This window comes from Poecilia reticulata, chromosome 18 (genome assembly GCF_904066995.2).
Source record: "Poecilia reticulata chromosome 18, P_reticulata-male-v2, whole genome shotgun sequence".
NCBI lineage: Eukaryota > Metazoa > Chordata > Actinopteri > Cyprinodontiformes > Poeciliidae > Poecilia > Poecilia reticulata.
In genome coordinates, this window is record NC_088847.1 from 24,443,685 (window position 1) to 24,464,640 (window position 20,956).

Consider the following 20,956-nt stretch of genomic DNA (forward strand, 5'->3'; position numbering starts at 1 on the left):
TCCTGCTCTGACAGAACCTCTGACCCGTCTGAGGTTCTGTCCTCCATCTTGGGGTTTCTGGAGGACAGAAACCAGGAAATAAACCGCAATGGATCCATAAAGGGTTAAAGTCGTCGTTCTCCTGGTTTCCCATCGACTCATTTCCTGCTGGATTCCAGCCGACTGACTCACATGAGGGGAATCAGTTCAGCTGGAGGGGGTTGTGTTTCACACCGTCTTTACAGTTCAGTTTTTACAGTTCAGTTTTTACAGTTCAGTTTTTACAGTTTAGGTTTTACTGTTCAGTTTTTACAGTTCAGTTTTTACAGTTTAGTCTTTACAGTTCAGTTTTTACTGTTCAGTTTTTACAGTTCAGTTTTTACTGTTCAGTTTTTACAGTTCAGGTTTTACTGTTCAGTTTTTACAGTTCAGTTTTACAGTGCGTGGTTAGCCGTTTAGCTGAATCTGTTCCTCCATCAGAAGCTAACTTCTTCTCTATGTTGATGGTATTTCAGTTCCATCAAACACACTGTGCTCTGAAGTGAAGCTAGCAGATTAGCAACGCTCCGTCTCCAGTCACTGACTCACTGGACAGCAGGAGCGGTGACCTCTGGGAAGGTCATGGAGGGGGATCGTACCGGCACTCTGGCCTGGGACCGGGGGGTGAAGCAGGGAGATGGTAGTCAGACAGACAGGAAGTAGAAACATTCTCTGTCCTTGGTTCTGCTGGGTTTTCCGTTCCCGTCCAGATGAGAGCTCAGCCCTCAGAAAGAGGCAGGAGAACCACCAACCCCCACACACACCCTGACCCCCTGCTGGTTCAGGTACTGAACCAGTTCCTCCATGAATGAATCACCTAAAGGTTCTAGTTCTCCTGTCAGATCTTGATCTACACTTTTATCTCCAGCAGCTTTCAGGACGAGGGTCCAGAGGACTACAGCTCCCATCATGCACCTGGTTTCATAAGCTGTACATACGTGTTGCTGCTGCTCACATAATGCAGCGGTGACCCAATAATCATTTCGCTTAATCTCCTGCTTCACCACGCAGACACTCAGTCTGCGCCAGTGAAGGTTCACTAAACTCTTCACTGATGACTGAGCTTCTTTCAGCTAGTAGTGTAATAACTCAGCCAGCTGGGGGCGCTCTACAGAGAACTGAGGCTTCATCAGCACAAGGTTCTGATGGAAATAAACCAGATTATGATGTCACAGGAAACGTGACATCATAAACCAGATTATGATGTCACCATAGGACACACCTTCACCCCAACACACGCACGCATGATAAATGGCCTATTCCAAGGCCAGTAAGAAGAGACGATGTGACAGGAGCCTGGATTAAAACGTCTTTATTTGACACAGGAACCAACTGGACAGAGGGAGAAGCTGGTCAAACTGGGACGTGTCTCCAAGTGTCCCCTGAAGAAAGACAAAGGACCAGCGCTCTGCCCACGGCCAGCAGGGGGCAGCAGCTCAGCTGCGCTGGCTGTGTCTCTGGCAGATGTAGCGCAGCCTGGAGGAGCAGTGCAGGTCGTTGAGCCGCCCGTCGTTGTGAATGTGAGCGCAGTCCTCGTCTCCAGGCCCCATGCCGTGGCTGGTCCAGCTGTCGGGCTGGCCGGGTCTCCATCGCCTGGACGAGACGGGAGACACAGTAGCAGATCTACGTCCAGCTGATCTAGAGCCAACGGGAGCTACCGGGGGATCACCGGTAGCTAGCGGTGGTCCCCCGGTAGCTAGTAGCTAACGGTGGTCCCCCGGTAGCTAGTAGCTAACGGTGGTCCCCCGGTAGCTAGTAGCTAACGGTGGTCCCCCGGTAGCTAGTAGCTAACGGTGGTCCCCCGGTAGCTAACGGAGGTCCCCCGGTAACCGTCAGACCCTCTGAAGGCCCTGCTCTCTAGCCCAGCTCCTGATCGTAACCTCCTGACCTTTAGCCTGAAACCACTTCATGTTTCACTGACCAACACCGTCCAGAACCTCTTAAACTGGATCTTAAGACTCTGCGTGCGTTCACATGAAATGACCTGATTCAGATTTTTTAAATTTTATTTTGACATAATAAAATAAAAAAAATCTTAACTGTATTTTTTTAGTGCATGAATGAGGGAGGGCGGTATGGCCATACGGACCTGGGCCAGCAGGGGGCGCCGATGTGTTAGCATAGAGCTCAGAAAGCATGTAGCTGTTGCTCTGCCTGAACACATCCTGTTGGATGCAGGATGTTTAGGGCAGATAAATATCTACTGCATAAGCAGTTGAGGGGAGAAAATGTCCCCACATCGTTATGGCGCCCCCTGCAGTGCAGCGCCCCCTGCAGTGCAGCGCCCCCTGCAGTGCAGCAGAGCAGCGCCCCCTGCAGAGCAGCGCCCCCTGCAGAGCAGCAGAGCAGCGCCCCCTGCAGTGCAGCGCCCCCTGCAGAGCAGCAGAGCAGCAGAGCAGCGCCCCCTGCAGAGCAGCGCCCCCTGCAGAGCAGCAGAGCAGCGCCCCCTGCAGAGCAGCGCCCCCTGCAGTCCAGCGCCCCCTGCAGAGCAGCAGAGCAGCGCCCCCTGCAGAGCAGCGCCCCCTGCAGAGCAGCAGAGCAGCGCCCCCTGCAGTGCAGCGCCCCCTGCAGTGCAGCAGAGCAGCGCCCCCTGCAGAGCAGCGCCCCCTGCAGAGCAGCAGAGCAGCGCCCCCTGCAGTGCAGCGCCCCCTGCAGAGCAGCAGAGCAGCGCCCCCTGCAGAGCAGCGCCCCCTGCAGAGCAGCGCCCCCTGCAGAGCAGTCCAGCGCCCCCTGCAGTCCAGCGCCCCCTGCAGAGCAGCGCCCCCTGCTGGCCCCCTCTGCCCAGGGAGTCCAGGTGATGCTGGACTCCAGGTCGTACCTGCGGTTCATGACGTACGGCGTCTGGTTGACCCACTCCCACCTCCCGGACTTCTCGTCCGTCAGACCGACCCAGTAGAACGAGCCGGCAGAGAGACGGGTCACAAAGTCCTGGACCAACCAGAGACACGTTCAGACAACGGCTCTGTCCTCAGGAGGTCCAAACTGTGGACAGGTTGTCTCACCCATTCCTCGTCACTCATCAGGATGACCAGGTGAGACTCGTGTCCGTTGCACCAATCTCTGGCCTCGTGCCACGAGAGAGCCGACCTGCTGAACAGGTAACAGCTGGACCCGAACGTCTCCCAGCCCAGAGGACAGCAGGCGTCAGAGACGGAGACAGAACCTGGGACAGAGAGGACAGCACCATCAGAGACAGAACCAGAACCTGGGACACAGAGGACAGCAGGCGTCAGAGACGGAACCAGAACCTGTGACACAGAGGACAGCAGCCGTCAGAGACGGAGACAGAACCTGGGACAGAGAGGACAGCATCCGTCAGAGACGGAGACAGAACCTGGGACACAGAGGACAGAAGCCGTCAGAGACGGAGACAGAATCTGGGACAGAGGACAGCAGCCGTCAGAGACGGAGACAGAACCTGGGACAGAGAGGACAGCAGCCGTCAGAGACGGAGACAGAACCTGGGACAGAGAGGACACAGAGGACAGCAGCCGTCAGAGACGGAGACAGAACCTGGGACAGAGAGGACACAGAGGACAGCAGCCGTCAGAGACGGAGACAGAACCTGGGACAGAGAGGACAGCAGCCGTCAGAGACAGAACCTGGGACAGAGAGGACACAGAGGACAGCAGCCGTCAGAGACGGAGACAGAACCTGGGACAGAGAGGACACAGAGGACAGCAGCCGTCAGAGACGGAGACAGAACCTGGGACAGAGAGGACACAGAGGACAGCAGCCGTCTGGGACGGAGACAGAACCTGAGACAGAGAGGACAGCAGCCGTCAGAGACGGAGACAGAACCTGGGACAGAGAGGACAGCATCCGTCAGAGACGGAGACAGAACCTGGGACAGAGAGGACACAGAGGACAGCAGCCGTCAGAGACGGAGACAGAACCTGGGACAGAGAGGACACAGAGGACAGCAGCCGTCAGAGACGGAGACAGAACCTGGGACACAGAGGACAGCAGCCGTCAGAGACGGAGACAGAACCTGGGACAGAGAGGACAGCAGCCGTCAGAGACAGAACCTGGGACAGAGAGGACAGCAGCCGTCAGAGACAGAACCTGGGACAGAGAGGACACAGAGGACAGCAGCCGTCAGAGACGGAGACAGAACCTGGGACACAGAGGACAGAGAGGACAGCAGCCGTCAGAGACGGAGACAGAACCTGGGACACAGAGGACAGCATCCGTCAGAGACGGAGACAGAACCTGGGACACAGAGGACAGCATCTGTCAGAGACGGAGACAGAACCTGGGACACAGAGGACAGAGAGGACAGCATCTGTCAGAGACGGAGACAGAACCTGGGACACAGAGGACAGCAGCCGTCAGAGACAGAACCTGGGACACAGAGGACAGCATCCGTCAGAGACGGAGACAGAACCTGGGACACAGAGGACAGCAGCCGTCGGAGACGGAGACAGAACCTGGGACACAGAGGACAGAGAGGACAGCATCTGTCAGAGACGGAGACAGAACCTGGGACACAGAGGACAGCATCTGTCAGAGACGGAGACAGAACCTGGGACACAGAGGACAGAGAGGACAGCATCTGTCAGAGACGGAGACAGAACCTGGGACACAGAGGACAGCAGCCGTCAGAGACAGAACCTGGGACACAGAGGACAGCAGCCGTCAGAGACAGAACCTGGGACAGAGAGGACAGCATCCGTCAGAGACGGAGACAGAACCTGGGACACAGAGGACAGCAGCCGTCAGAGACGGAGACAGAACCTGGGACACAGAGGACAGCAGCCGTCAGAGACGGAGACAGAACCTGGGACAGAGAGGACACAGAGGACAGCAGCCGTCAGAGACGGAGACAGAACCTGGGACAGAGAGGACAGCAGCCGTCAGAGACGGAGACAGAATCTGGGACAGAGAGGACAGCATCCGTCAGAGACGGAGACAGAACCTGGGACAGAGAGGACAGAGAGGACAGCAGCCGTCGGAGACGGAGACAGAACCTGGGACAGAGAGGACAGCAGCCGTCAGAGACGGAGACAGAACCTGGGACACAGAGGACAGAGAGGACAGCAGCCGTCAGAGACGGAGACAGAACCTGGGACAGAGAGGACAGCATCCGTCAGAGAAAGAGACAGAACCTGGGACACAGAGGACAGCATCCGTCAGAGACGGAGACAGAACCTGGGACACAGAGGACAGCATCCGTCAGAGACGGAGACAGAACCTGGGACAGAGAGGACAGCATCTGTCAGAGACGGAGACAGAACCTGGGACACAGAGGACAGAGAGGACAGCATCTGTCAGAGACGGAGACAGAACCTGACACAGAGAGAACAGCAGCCGTCAGAGACAGAACCTAGGACAGAGAGGACACAGAGGACAGCAGCCGTCAGAGACGGAGACAGAACCTGGGACAGAGAGGACAGCAGCCGTCGGAGACGGAGACAGAACCTGGGACACAGAGGACAGAGAGGACAGCATCTGTCAGAGACGGAGACAGAACCTGGGACACAGAGGACAGCATCTGTCAGAGACGGAGACAGAACCTGGGACACAGAGGACAGAGAGGACAGCATCTGTCAGAGACGGAGACAGAACCTGGGACACAGAGGACAGCAGCCGTCAGAGACAGAACCTGGGACACAGAGGACAGCAGCCGTCAGAGACAGAACCTGGGACACAGAGGACAGCAGGCGTCAGAGACGGAGACAGAACCTGGGACACAGAGGACAGCAGCCGTCAGAGACGGAGACAGAACCTGGGACACAGAGGACAGCAGCCGTCAGAGACGGAGACAGAACCTGGGACGGACAGAGAGGACAGCAGCCGTCAGAGACGGAGACAGAACCTGGGACAGAGGACAGCAGCCGTCAGAGACGGAGACAGAATCTGGGACAGAGAGGACAGCATCCGTCAGAGACGGAGACAGAACCTGAGACAGAGAGGACAGAGAGGACAGCAGCCGTCAGAGACGGAGACAGAACCTGAGACAGAGAGGACAGCAGCCGTCAGAGACGGAGACAGAACCTGGGACAGAGAGGACAGCAGCCGTCAGAGACGGAGACAGAACCTGAGACAGAGAGGACAGCAGCCGTCAGAGACAGAACCTGGGACAGAGAGGACACAGAGGACAGCAGCCGTCAGAGACGGAGACAGAACCTGAGACAGAGAGGACAGCAGCCGTCAGAGACAGAACCTGGGACAGAGAGGACACAGAGGACAGCAGCCGTCAGAGACGGAGACAGAATCTGGGACAGAGAGGACAGCATCCGTCAGAGACGGAGACAGAACCTGGGACACAGAGGACAGCATCTGTCAGAGACGGAGACAGAACCTGGGACACAGAGGACAGAGAGGACAGCATCTGTCAGAGACGGAGACAGAACCTGGGACACAGAGGACAGCAGCCGTCAGAGACAGAACCTGGGACACAGAGGACAGCAGCCGTCAGAGACAGAACCTGGGACACAGAGGACAGCATCCGTCAGAGACGGAGACAGAACCTGGGACACAGAGGACAGCAGCCGTCGGAGACGGAGACAGAACCTGGGACACAGAGGACAGAGAGGACAGCATCTGTCAGAGACGGAGACAGAACCTGGGACACAGAGGACAGCATCTGTCAGAGACGGAGACAGAACCTGGGACACAGAGGACAGAGAGGACAGCATCTGTCAGAGACGGAGACAGAACCTGGGACACAGAGGACAGCAGCCGTCAGAGACAGAACCTGGGACACAGAGGACAGCATCCGTCAGAGACGGAGACAGAACCTGGGACACAGAGGACAGCATCTGTCAGAGACGGAGACAGAACCTGGGACACAGAGGACAGAGAGGACAGCATCTGTCAGAGACGGAGACAGAACCTGGACACAGAGGACAGCAGCCGTCAGAGACAGAACCTGGGACACAGAGGACAGCAGCCGTCAGAGACAGAACCTGGGACACAGAGGACAGCATCCGTCAGAGACGGAGACAGAACCTGGGACACAGAGGACAGCATCTGTCAGAGACGGAGACAGAACCTGGGACACAGAGGACAGAGAGGACAGCATCTGTCAGAGACGGAGACAGAACCTGGGACACAGAGGACAGCAGCCGTCAGAGACAGAACCTGGGACACAGAGGACAGCAGCCGTCAGAGACAGAACCTGGGACACAGAGGACAGCATCCGTCAGAGACGGAGACAGAACCTGGGACACAGAGGACAGCAGCCGTCGGAGACGGAGACAGAACCTGGGACACAGAGGACAGAGAGGACAGCATCTGTCAGAGACGGAGACAGAACCTGGGACACAGAGGACAGCATCTGTCAGAGACGGAGACAGAACCTGGGACACAGAGGACAGAGAGGACAGCATCTGTCAGAGACGGAGACAGAACCTGGGACACAGAGGACAGCAGCCGTCAGAGACGGAGACAGAACCTGGGACACAGAGGACAGAGAGGACAGCAGCCGTCAGAGACGGAGACAGAACCTGGGACACAGAGGACAGCAGCCGTCAGAGACGGAGACAGAACCTGGGACACAGAGGACAGAGAGGACAGCAGCCGTCAGAGACGGAGACAGAACCTGGGACACAGAGGACAGCAGCCGTCAGAGACAGAACCTGGGACACAGAGGACAGCAGCCGTCAGAGACAGAACCTGGGACAGAGAGGACAGCACCGTCAGAGACGGAGACAGAACCTGGGACACAGAGGACAGCAGCCGTCAGAGACGGAGACAGAACCTGGGACACAGAGGACAGCAGCCGTCAGAGACGGAGACAGAACCTGGGACACAGAGGACAGAGAGGACAGAAGCCGTCAGAGACGGAGACAGAATCTGGGACAGAGGACAGCAGCCGTCAGAGACGGAGACAGAATCTGGGACAGAGGACAGCAGCCGTCAGAGACGGAGACAGAACCTGGGACAGAGAGGACAGAGAGGACAGCAGCCGTCAGAGACGGAGACAGAACCTGACACAGAGAGGACAGCAGCCGTCAGAGACGGAGACAGAACCTGGGACAGAGAGGACACAGAGGACAGCAGCCGTCAGAGACGGAGACAGAACCGGGGACAGAGAGGACACAGAGGACAGCAGCCGTCAGAGACGGAGACAGAACCTGAGACAGAGAGGACACAGAGGACAGCATCCGTCAGAGACGGAGACAGAACCTGGGACACAGAGGACAGCAGCCGTCAGAGACGGAGACAGAACCTGGACACAGAGGACAGCATCCGTCAGAGACGGAGACAGAACCTGGGACACAGAGGACAGCATCTGTCAGAGACGGAGACAGAACCTGGGACACAGAGGACAGAGAGGACAGCATCTGTCAGAGACGGAGACAGAACCTGGGACACAGAGGACAGCAGCCGTCAGAGACAGAACCTGGGACACAGAGGACAGCAGCCGTCAGAGACAGAACCTGGGACACAGAGGACAGCAGCCGTCGGAGACGGAGACAGAACCTGGGACACAGAGGACAGAGAGGACAGCAGCCGTCAGAGACGGAGACAGAACCTGGGACACAGAGGACAGCATCCGTCAGAGACGGAGACAGAACCTGGGACACAGAGGACAGCATCTGTCAGAGACGGAGACAGAACCTGGGACACAGAGGACAGAGAGGACAGCATCTGTCAGAGACGGAGACAGAACCTGGGACACAGAGGACAGCAGCCGTCAGAGACAGAACCTGGGACACAGAGGACAGCAGCCGTCAGAGACAGAACCTGGGACACAGAGGACAGCAGCCGTCGGAGACGGAGACAGAACCTGGGACACAGAGGACAGAGAGGACAGCATCTGTCAGAGACGGAGACAGAACCTGGGACACAGAGGACAGCATCTGTCAGAGACGGAGACAGAACCTGGGACACAGAGGACAGAGAGGACAGCATCTGTCAGAGACGGAGACAGAACCTGGGACACAGAGGACAGCAGCCGTCAGAGACAGAACCTGGGACACAGAGGACAGCATCCGTCAGAGACGGAGACAGAACCTGGGACACAGAGGACAGCATCTGTCAGAGACGGAGACAGAACCTGGGACACAGAGGACAGAGAGGACAGCATCTGTCAGAGACGGAGACAGAACCTGGGACACAGAGGACAGCAGCCGTCAGAGACAGAACCTGGGACACAGAGGACAGCAGCCGTCAGAGACAGAACCTGGGACACAGAGGACAGCATCCGTCAGAGACGGAGACAGAACCTGGGACACAGAGGACAGCATCTGTCAGAGACGGAGACAGAACCTGGGACACAGAGGACAGAGAGGACAGCATCTGTCAGAGACGGAGACAGAACCTGGGACACAGAGGACAGCAGCCGTCAGAGACAGAACCTGGGACACAGAGGACAGCAGCCGTCAGAGACAGAACCTGGGACACAGAGGACAGCATCCGTCAGAGACGGAGACAGAACCTGGGACACAGAGGACAGCAGCCGTCGGAGACGGAGACAGAACCTGGGACACAGAGGACAGAGAGGACAGCATCTGTCAGAGACGGAGACAGAACCTGGGACACAGAGGACAGCATCTGTCAGAGACGGAGACAGAACCTGGGACACAGAGGACAGAGAGGACAGCATCTGTCAGAGACGGAGACAGAACCTGGACACAGAGGACAGCAGCCGTCAGAGACGGAGACAGAACCTGGGACACAGAGGACAGAGAGGACAGCAGCCGTCAGAGACGGAGACAGAATCTGGGACAGAGGACAGCAGCCGTCAGAGACGGAGACAGAACCTGGGACGGACAGAGAGGACAGCAGCCGTCAGAGACGGAGACAGAACCTGGGACAGAGAGGACAGCAGCCGTCAGAGACAGAACCTGGGACACAGAGGACAGCAGCCGTCAGAGACGGAGACAGAACCTGGGACACAGAGGACAGCATCCGTCAGAGACGGAGACAGAACCTGGGACAGAGAGGACAGCAGCCGTCAGAGACGGAGACAGAACCTGGGACAGAGAGGACAGCAGCCGTCAGAGACGGAGACAGAACCTGGGACACAGAGGACAGAGAGGACAGCAGCCGTCAGAGACGGAGACAGAACCTGGGACAGAGAGGACAGCAGCCGTCAGAGACGGAGACAGAACCTGGGACACAGAGGACAGAGAGGACAGCAGCCGTCAGAGACGGAGACAGAACCTGGGACAGAGAGGACAGCAGCCGTCAGAGACAGAACCTGGGACAGAGAAGACACAGAGGACAGCAGCCGTCAGAGACGGAGACAGAACCTGGGACAGAGAGGACAGCAGCCGTCAGAGACGGAGACAGAACTGGGACACAGAGGACAGAGAGGACAGCAGCCGTCAGAGACGGAGACAGAACCTGGGACACAGAGGACAGCATCCGTCAGAGACGGAGACAGAACCTGGGACACAGAGGACAGCATCTGTCAGAGACGGAGACAGAACCTGGGACACAGAGGACAGAGAGGACAGCATCTGTCAGAGACGGAGACAGAACCTGGGACACAGAGGACAGCAGCCGTCAGAGACAGAACCTGGGACACAGAGGACAGCAGCCGTCAGAGACAGAACCTGGACACAGAGGACAGCATCCGTCAGAGACGGAGACAGAACCTGGGACACAGAGGACAGCAGCCGTCGGAGACGGAGACAGAACCTGGGACACAGAGGACAGAGAGGACAGCATCTGTCAGAGACGGAGACAGAACCTGGGACACAGAGGACAGCATCTGTCAGAGACGGAGACAGAACCTGGGACACAGAGGACAGAGAGGACAGCATCTGTCAGAGACGGAGACAGAACCTGGGACACAGAGGACAGCAGCCGTCAGAGACAGAACCTGGGACACAGAGGACAGCATCCGTCAGAGACGGAGACAGAACCTGGGACACAGAGGACAGCATCCGTCAGAGACGGAGACAGAACCTGGGACAGAGAGGACAGCAGCCGTCAGAGACGGAGACGGAACCTGGGACACAGAGGACAGAGAGGACAGCATCTGTCAGAGACGGAGACAGAACCTGGACACAGAGGACAGCATCTGTCAGAGACGGAGACAGAACCTGGGACACAGAGGACAGAGAGGACAGCATCTGTCAGAGACGGAGACAGAACCTGGGACACAGAGGACAGCAGCCGTCAGAGACAGAACCTGGGACACAGAGGACAGCATCCGTCAGAGACGGAGACAGAACCTGGGACACAGAGGACAGCATCTGTCAGAGACGGAGACAGAACCTGGGACACAGAGGACAGAGAGGACAGCATCTGTCAGAGACGGAGACAGAACCTGGGACACAGAGGACAGCAGCCGTCAGAGACAGAACCTGGGACACAGAGGACAGCAGCCGTCAGAGACAGAACCTGGGACACAGAGGACAGCATCCGTCAGAGACGGAGACAGAACCTGGGACACAGAGGACAGCATCTGTCAGAGACGGAGACAGAACCTGGGACACAGAGGACAGAGAGGACAGCATCTGTCAGAGACGGAGACAGAACCTGGGACACAGAGGACAGCAGCCGTCAGAGACAGAACCTGGGACACAGAGGACAGCAGCCGTCAGAGACAGAACCTGGGACACAGAGGACAGCATCCGTCAGAGACGGAGACAGAACCTGGGACACAGAGGACAGCAGCCGTCGGAGACGGAGACAGAACCTGGGACACAGAGGACAGAGAGGACAGCATCTGTCAGAGACGGAGACAGAACCTGGGACACAGAGGACAGCATCTGTCAGAGACGGAGACAGAACCTGGACACAGAGGACAGAGAGGACAGCATCTGTCAGAGACGGAGACAGAACCTGGGACACAGAGGACAGCAGCCGTCAGAGACAGAACCTGGGACACAGAGGACAGCATCCGTCAGAGACGGAGACAGAACCTGGGACACAGAGGACAGCATCTGTCAGAGACGGAGACAGAACCTGGGACACAGAGGACAGAGAGGACAGCATCTGTCAGAGACGGAGACAGAACCTGGGACACAGAGGACAGCAGCCGTCAGAGACAGAACCTGGGACACAGAGGACAGCAGCCGTCAGAGACAGAACCTGGGACACAGAGGACAGCATCCGTCAGAGACGGAGACAGAACCTGGGACACAGAGGACAGCATCTGTCAGAGACGGAGACAGAACCTGGGACACAGAGGACAGAGAGGACAGCATCTGTCAGAGACGGAGACAGAACCTGGGACACAGAGGACAGCAGTCGTCAGAGACAGAACCTGGGACACAGAGGACAGCAGCCGTCAGAGACAGAACCTGGGACACAGAGGACAGCATCCGTCAGAGACGGAGACAGAACCTGGGACACAGAGGACAGCAGCCGTCGGAGACGGAGACAGAACCTGGGACACAGAGGACAGAGAGGACAGCATCTGTCAGAGACGGAGACAGAACCTGGGACACAGAGGACAGCATCTGTCAGAGACGGAGACAGAACCTGGGACACAGAGGACAGAGAGGACAGCATCTGTCAGAGACGGAGACAGAACCTGGGACACAGAGGACAGCAGCCGTCAGAGACGGAGACAGAACCTGGGACACAGAGGACAGAGAGGACAGCAGCCGTCAGAGACGGAGACAGAACCTGGGACACAGAGGACAGCAGCCGTCAGAGACGGAGACAGAACCTGGACACAGAGGACAGAGAGGACAGCAGCCGTCAGAGACGGAGACAGAACCTGGGACACAGAGGACAGCAGCCGTCAGAGACAGAACCTGGGACACAGAGGACAGCAGCCGTCAGAGACAGAACCTGGGACACAGAGGACAGCATCCGTCAGAGACGGAGACAGAACCTGGACACAGAGGACAGCAGCCGTCAAGACGGAGACAGAACCTGGGACACAGAGGACAGCAGCCGTCAGAGACGGAGACAGAACCTGGGACACAGAGGACAGAGAGGACAGCAGCCGTCAGAGACGGAGACAGAACCTGGACACAGAGGACAGCAGCCGTCAGAGACGGAGACAGAATCTGGGACAGAGAGGACAGCATCCGTCAGAGACGGAGACAGAACCTGGGACACAGAGGACAGAGAGGACAGCAGCCGTCGGAGACGAGACAGAACTTGGGACAGAGAGGACAGCAGCCGGCAGAGACGGAGACAGAACCTGGGACAGAGAGGACAGAGAGGACAGCAGCCGTCAGAGACGGAGACAGAACCTGGGACAGAGAGGACAGCAGCCGTCAGAGACAGAACCTGGGACAGAGAGGACACAGAGGACAGCAGCCGTCAGAGACGGAGACAGAACCTGGGACAGAGAGGACAGCAGCCGTCAGAGACGGAGACAGAACCTGGGACACAGAGGACAGCATCCGTCAGAGACGGAGACAGAACCTGGGACACAGAGGACAGCATCTGTCAGAGACGGAGACAGAACCTGGACACAGAGGACAGAGAGGACAGCATCTGTCAGAGACGGAGACAGAACCTGGGACACAGAGGACAGCAGCCGTCAGAGACAGAACCTGGACACAGAGGACAGCAGCCGTCAGAGACAGAACCTGGGACAGAGAGGACACAGAGGACAGCAGCCGTCAGAGACGGAGACAGAACCTGGGACAGAGAGGACACAGAGGACAGCATCCGTCAGAGACGGAGACAGAACCAGAGACAGAGAGAACAGCAGCCGTCAGAGACAGAACATGGGACAGAGAGGACAGCAGCCGTCAGAGACAGAACCTGGGACACAGAGGACAGCAGCCGTCGGAGACGGAGACAGAACCTGGGACACAGAGGACAGAGAGGACAGCAGCCGTCAGAGACGGAGACAGAACCTGGGACACAGAGGACAGCATCCGTCAGAGACGGAGACAGAACCTGGGACACAGAGGACAGCATCTGTCAGAGACGGAGACAGAACCTGGACACAGAGGACAGAGAGGACAGCATCCGGCAGAGACGGAGACAGAACCTGAGACAGAGAGAACAGCAGCCGTCAGAGACAGAACCTGGGACAGAGAGGACAGCAGCCGTCAGAGACAGAACCTGGGACACAGAGGACAGCAGCCGTCGGAGACGGAGACAGAACCTGGGACACAGAGGACAGAGAGGACAGCATCTGTCAGAGACGGAGACAGAACCTGGGACACAGAGGACAGCATCTGTCAGACACGGAGACAGAACCTGGGACACAGAGGACAGAGAGGACAGCATCTGTCAGAGACGGAGACAGAACCTGGGACACAGAGGACAGCAGCCGTCAGAGACAGAACCTGGGACACAGAGGACAGCATCCGTCAGAGACGGAGACAGAACCTGGGACACAGAGGACAGCATCTGTCAGAGACGGAGACAGAACCTGGGACACAGAGGACAGAGAGGACAGCATCTGTCAGAGACGGAGACAGAACCTGGGACACAGAGGACAGCAGCCGTCAGAGACAGAACCTGGGACACAGAGGACAGCAGCCGTCAGAGACAGAACCTGGGACACAGAGGACAGCATCCGTCAGAGACGGAGACAGAACCTGGGACACAGAGGACAGCATCTGTCAGAGACGGAGACAGAACCTGGGACACAGAGGACAGAGAGGACAGCATCTGTCAGAGACGGAGACAGAACCTGGGACACAGAGGACAGCAGCCGTCAGAGACAGAACCTGGGACACAGAGGACAGCAGCCGTCAGAGACAGAACCTGGGACACAGAGGACAGCATCCGTCAGAGACGGAGACAGAACCTGGGACACAGAGGACAGCAGCCGTCGGAGACGGAGACAGAACCTGGGACACAGAGGACAGAGAGGACAGCATCTGTCAGAGACGGAGACAGAACCTGGGACACAGAGGACAGCATCTGTCAGAGACGGAGACAGAACCTGGGACACAGAGGACAGAGAGGACAGCATCTGTCAGAGACGGAGACAGAACCTGAGACAGAGAGGACAGCAGCCGTCAGAGACGGAGACAGAATCTGACAGAGAGGACAGAGAGGACAGCAGCCGTCAGAGACGGAGACAGAACCTGGGACAGAGAGGACAGCAGCCGTCAGAGACGGAGACAGAACCTGGGACAGAGAGGACAGAGAGGACAGCAGCCGTCAGAGACGGAGACAGAACCTGGGACAGAGAGGACAGCAGCCGTCAGAGACAGAACCTGGGACACAGAGGACAGCATCCGTCAGAGAAAGAACCAGAACCTGGGACACAGAGGACAGCATCCGTCAGAGACGGAGACAGAACCTGGGACAGAGAGGACAGCAGCCGTCAGAGACGGAGACAGAACCTGGGACAGAGAGGACAGCAGCCGTCAGAGACGGAGACAGAACCTGGGACAGAGAGGACACAGAGGACAGCAGCCGTCAGAGACGGAGACAGAACCTGGGACAGAGAGGACACAGAGGACAGCAGCCGTCAGAGACGGAGACAGAACCTGGGACAGAGAGGACACAGAGGACAGCAGCCGTCAGAGACGGAGACAGAACCTGGGACAGAGAGGACAGCAGCCGTCAGAGACGGAGACAGAACCTGGGACAGAGAGGACACAGAGGACAGCATCCGTCAGAGACGGAGACAGAACCTGAGACAGAGAGAACAGCAGCCGTCAGAGACAGAACCTGGGACAGAGAGGACACAGAGGACAGCAGCCGTCAGAGACGGAGACAGAATCTGGGACAGAGAGGACAGCATCCGTCAGAGACGGAGACAGAACCTGGGACACAGAGGACAGCATCTGTCAGAGACGGAGACAGAACCTGGGACACAGAGGACAGAGAGGACAGCATCTGTCAGAGACGGAGACAGAACCTGGGACACAGAGGACAGCAGCCGTCAGAGACAGAACCTGGGACACAGAGGACAGCAGCCGTCAGAGACAGAACCTGGGACACAGAGGACAGCATCCGTCAGAGACGGAGACAGAACCTGGGACACAGAGGACAGCAGCCGTCGAGACGGAGACAGAACCTGGGACACAGAGGACAGAGAGGACAGCATCTGTCAGAGACGGAGACAGAACCTGGGACACAGAGGACAGCATCTGTCAGAGACGGAGACAGAACCTGGGACACAGAGGACAGAGAGGACAGCATCTGTCAGAGACGGAGACAGAACCTGGGACACAGAGGACAGCAGCCGTCAGAGACAGAACCTGGGACACAGAGGACAGCATCCGTCAGAGACGGAGACAGAACCTGGACACAGAGGACAGCATCCGTCAGAGACGGAGACAGAACCTGGGACACAGAGGACAGCAGCCGTCGGAGACGGAGACAGAACCTGGGACACAGAGGACAGAGAGGACAGCATCTGTCAGAGACGGAGACAGAACCTGGACACAGAGGACAGCATCTGTCAGAGACGGAGACAGAACCTGGGACACAGAGGACAGAGAGGACAGCATCTGTCAGAGACGGAGACAGAACCTGGGACACAGAGGACAGCAGCCGTCAGAGACAGAACCTGGGACACAGAGGACAGCATCCGTCAGAGACGGAGACGAACCTGGGACACAGAGGACAGCATCTGTCAGAGACGGAGACAGAACCTGGGACACAGAGGACAGAGAGGACAGCATCTGTCAGAGACGGAGACAGAACCTGGGACACAGAGGACAGCAGCCGTCAGAGACAGAACCTGGGACACAGAGGACAGCAGCCGTCAGAGACAGAACTGGGACACAGAGGACAGCATCCGTCAGAGACGGAGACAGAACCTGGGACACAGAGGACAGCATCTGTCAGAGACGGAGACAGAACCTGGGACACAGAGGACAGAGAGGACAGCATCTGTCAGAGACGGAGACAGAACCTGGGACACAGAGGACAGCAGCCGTCAGAGACAGAACCTGGGACACAGAGGACAGCAGCCGTCAGAGACAGAACCTGGGACACAGAGGACAGCATCCGTCAGAGACGGAGACAGAACCTGGACACAGAGGACAGCAGCCGTCGGAGACGGAGACAGAACCTGGGACACAGAGGACAGAGAGACAGCATCTGTCAAGACGGAGACAGAACTGGGACACAGAGGACAGCATCTGTCAGAGACGAGACAGAACCTGGACACAGAGGACAGAGAGGACAGCATCTGTCAGAGACGGAGACAGAACCTGGGACACAGAGGACAGCAGCCGTCAGAGACAGAACCTGGGACACAGAGGACAGCAGCTGTCAGAGACAGAACCTGGGACACAGAGGACAGCATCCGTCAGAGACGGAGACAGAACCTGACACAGAGAGAACAGCAGCCGTCAGAGACGGAGACAGAACTGGGACACAGAGGACAGCAGCCGTCAGAGACGGAGACAGAATTGGGACAGAGAGGACAGCATCCGTCAGAGACGGAGACAGAACCTGGGACACAGAGGACAGAGAGGACAGCAGCCGTCGGAGACGGAGACAGAACTTGGGACAGAGAGGACAGCAGCCGTCAGAGACAGAGACAGAACCTGGGACAGAGAGGACACAGAGGACAGCAGCCGTCAGAGACGGAGACAGAACCTGGGACAGAGAGGACAGCAGCCGTCAGAGACAGAACCTGGGACAGAGAGGACACAGAGGACAGCAGCCGTCAGAGACGGAGACAGAACCTGGGACACAGAGGACAGCAGCCGTCAGAGACGGAGACAGAACTGGGACAACGGAGGACAGAGAGGACAGCAGCCGTCAGAGACGGAGACAGAACCTGGGACACAGAGGACAGCATCCGTCAGAGACGGAGACAGAACCTGGGACACAGAGGACAGCATCTGTCAGAGACGGAGACAGAACCTGGACACAGAGGACAGAGAGGACAGCATCTGTCAGAGACGGAGACAGAACCTGGACACAGAGGACAGCAGCCGTCAGAGACAGAACCTGGGACACAGAGGACAGCAGCCGTCAGAGACGGAGACAGAACCTGGGACACAGAGGACAGAGAGGCAGCAGCCGTCAGGGACGGAGACAGACCTGGACCAGAGGACAGCAGCCTCAAGACAGAACCTGGGACACAGAGGACAGCATCCGTCAGAGACGGAGACAGAACCTGGGACACAGAGGACAGCAGCCGTCAGAGACGGAGACAGAACCTGGGACACAGAGGACACAGAGGACAGCAGCCGTCAAGACGGAGACAGAACCTGAGACAGAGAGGACAGCAGCCGTCAGAGACGGAGACAGAATCTGGGACAGAGAGGACAGCATCCGTCAGAGACGGAGACAGAACCTGAGACAGAGAGGACAGCAGCCGTCAGAGACAGAACCTGGGACAGAGAGGACACAGAGGACAGCAGCCGTCAGAGACGGAGACAGAACCTGGGACACAGAGGACAGCATCCGTCAGAGACGGAGACAGAACCTGGGACACAGAGGACAGAGAGGACAGCATCTGTCAAGACGGAGACAGAACCTGGGACACAGAGGACAGCAGCCGTCAGAGACAGAACTGGACACAGAGGACAGCAGCCGTCAGAGACGGAGACAGAACCTGGACACAGAGGACAGAGAGGACAGCAGCCGTCAGAGACGGAACAGAACCTGGGACACAGAGGACAGCAGCCGTCAGAGACGGAGACAGAACCTGGGACACAGAGGACAGCATCTGTCAGAGACGGAGACAGAACCTGGGACACAGAGGACAGAGAGGACAGCAGCCGTCAAGACAGAACTGGACACAGAGGACAGCAGCCGTCAGAGACGGAGACAGAACCTGGGACACAGAGGACAGCAGCCGTCAGAGACGGAGACAGAACCTGGGACACAGAGGACAGAGAGGACAGCAGCCGTCAGAGACGGAGACAGAACCTGGGACAGAGAGGACAGAGAGGACAGCATCTGTCAGAGACGGAGACAGAACCTGGGACACAGAGGACAGCATCTGTCAGAGACGGAGACAGAACCTGGGACACAGAGGACAGAGAGGACAGCATCTGTCAGAGACGGAGACAGAACCTGGGACACAGAGGACAGAGGACAGCATCGTCAGAGACGGAGACAGAACCTGAGACAGAGAGGACAGCAGCCGTCAGAGACAGAACCTGGGACAGAGAGGACACAGAGGACAGCAGCCGTCAGAGACGGAGACAGAACCTGGGACAGAGAGGACAGCAGCCGTCAGAGACGGAGACAGAACCTGGGACAGAGAGGACACAGAGGACAGCAGCCGTCAGAGACGGAGACAGAACCTGGGACAGAGAGGACACAGAGGACAGCAGCCGTCAGAGACGGAGACAGAACCTGGGACAGAGAGGACACAGAGGACAGCAGCCGTCAGAGACGGAGACAGAACCTGGGACAGAGAGGACACAGAGGACAGCAGCCGTCAGAGACGGAACCAGAACCTGGATATCTTTGGACAGTGAGCAGATAAGGACATTTCCAGAGGACATAAAGAGGACAGAGACCATCAGAGCGTCCTGGTCTCCCAGTGGACTGAAGGTCAGACTGGGACTGTCCCAGTGGGACCAGTGGACTGACCGTTGTTGATGAAGCGCTCCAGGGAACATTTCAGCTTGGCCACCGTCCTGCCGATGGTGTCCAGGGTGGACAGCTGCTTCAGACCTTCAGACACTGGGGACGGGGTCAGAGGTCAGGGGTCAGCAGGTGTGTCCAGGTGTTTGGGTCTGAGTCTGGGGTTACCTGAGCTCAGCTGCTCCTTGTTGCTCTCCACAGAGAACTTGAGCCTCTGAGCGTCTTTCGCTGCGTCTGCGTTGGACAGCAGAGTCAGGAGGACAGAGACGGGTCACGGTTACCTGGACAGGTGTGTTACCTGTAGCGAGCTGCTGGGCCGACATCAGCCACTCCGTCTGATTGGACAACGCCTTCTCCACGGACCAGAGCCGGCTGAGCGTGCTGGTGTCTGCAGAGAGTCAGAACCATGGAGGAGGCGGAGCTACAAGACCTGCTGCTACCTGCCAGGTGTTCCTCCACCCTCAGTGGCTCCACCTGCCAGGTGTTCCTCCACCCTCAGTGGCTCCACCTGCCAGGTGTTCCTTCACCCTCAGTGGCTCCACCTGCCAGGTGTTCCTTCACCCTCAGTGGCTCCACCTGCCAGGTGTCAACACCTGACTGATGGTTGCTACGTTCTCTCAGATCAGGTTATCTGACCATCTGTCCGTCCCTCTCTAGTTGTAGCCTAGCTTCTCTGCTGCTAGCTTCTCGTTAGCCTTACTGAAACCTTGCTGACCGTATGGAGGACAGGTGTGGAGGACAGGTGTGGAGGACAGTCTCTGCCTCCACATCTGTCCTGGACTCTGGTCCAATAAAGGTCTCTGAGGTCAAAGCTGCTGAGTTTTAGAAGCTAAAGGTCCGACCCTAACCCTGACGATGTCAGACAGTAGCTTCCTCCAGAGGACAGCAACGAGCAGAGGACGTTCTGCCTCCCCGTCTCCTGGACGCACCGGGAGGACAGGACGTCCACCAGGACATGAGGACATACTCACTGGTGATTCCAATCGCTATGATGAAAATCAGGACGAAGGCGGCGCCCAGGCCGGGGTACAGCCAGCGCCTGACCCTGGAGACCGCCGAGAAGGAGACGGGCCGCGGCTCTGATGGACAGAGGGACAGGTTGGGTAGCTGTGGGCCCGGTTCCGGCCCGGTCCAGACTCTACAGCAGTACCTTTGTTCCAGAACGAGCTGCTGTCGTCCTCAACCTCGTCGTGGTACTCGGTCGTCATGGCGTCTGTCCCCGTTTTTGTCTCTGTCCAACGCTGAGCTGCAGGTCAATGACCACAGAACCCACAAAGGCCAGAGCACAGAGAGCCCACAGAGCGCACTTTGGACTGGAAACACCCACTGAGGGTGTGTGAGTCTGTGTGTGTGTGTGTCTGTGTGTGTGTGTCTGTTGTTGCTCTCTGTGTGTGGTGTGTGTGTGTGTCTCTCTCTCTGTGTTGGTCCTCGTGTGTGTACGTGTGTGTCCTCTGTGTGTGTGTCTGTGTTCCTGTGTGTGTGTGTGTGTGTGCGTGTGTGTCGTGTTCTCCCTGTGTGTGTGTGATGGCTGTTGGTAAGTCTGTGTGTCTCTGTGTGTGTGTCTCCTGTGTGTTCTGTGTGTGTGTGCTCTCTG

At 57.7% G+C, this 20,956-nt stretch overlaps 1 protein-coding gene and 1 pseudogene across 6 annotated transcripts in view; both read right to left on the reverse strand.

Moving 5' to 3' along the window:
* Window positions 1-20,956, reverse strand: part of LOC103460941 (uncharacterized) — a 135,943-nt gene that overhangs the window by 91,939 nt on the left and 23,048 nt on the right. The gene's annotated exons all lie outside the window — the stretch shown is intronic.
* LOC145548568 (asialoglycoprotein receptor 2-like) lies at window positions 1,314-20,728 on the reverse strand (annotated as a pseudogene). The gene is made up of 8 exons (XR_014084568.1): window positions 20,513-20,728; window positions 20,334-20,441; window positions 19,661-19,750; window positions 19,531-19,596; window positions 19,369-19,461; window positions 3,021-3,181; window positions 2,837-2,946; window positions 1,314-1,611 (listed from the first exon to the last, which is right to left on the reverse strand). The product of XR_014084568.1 is annotated as an asialoglycoprotein receptor 2-like (transcript).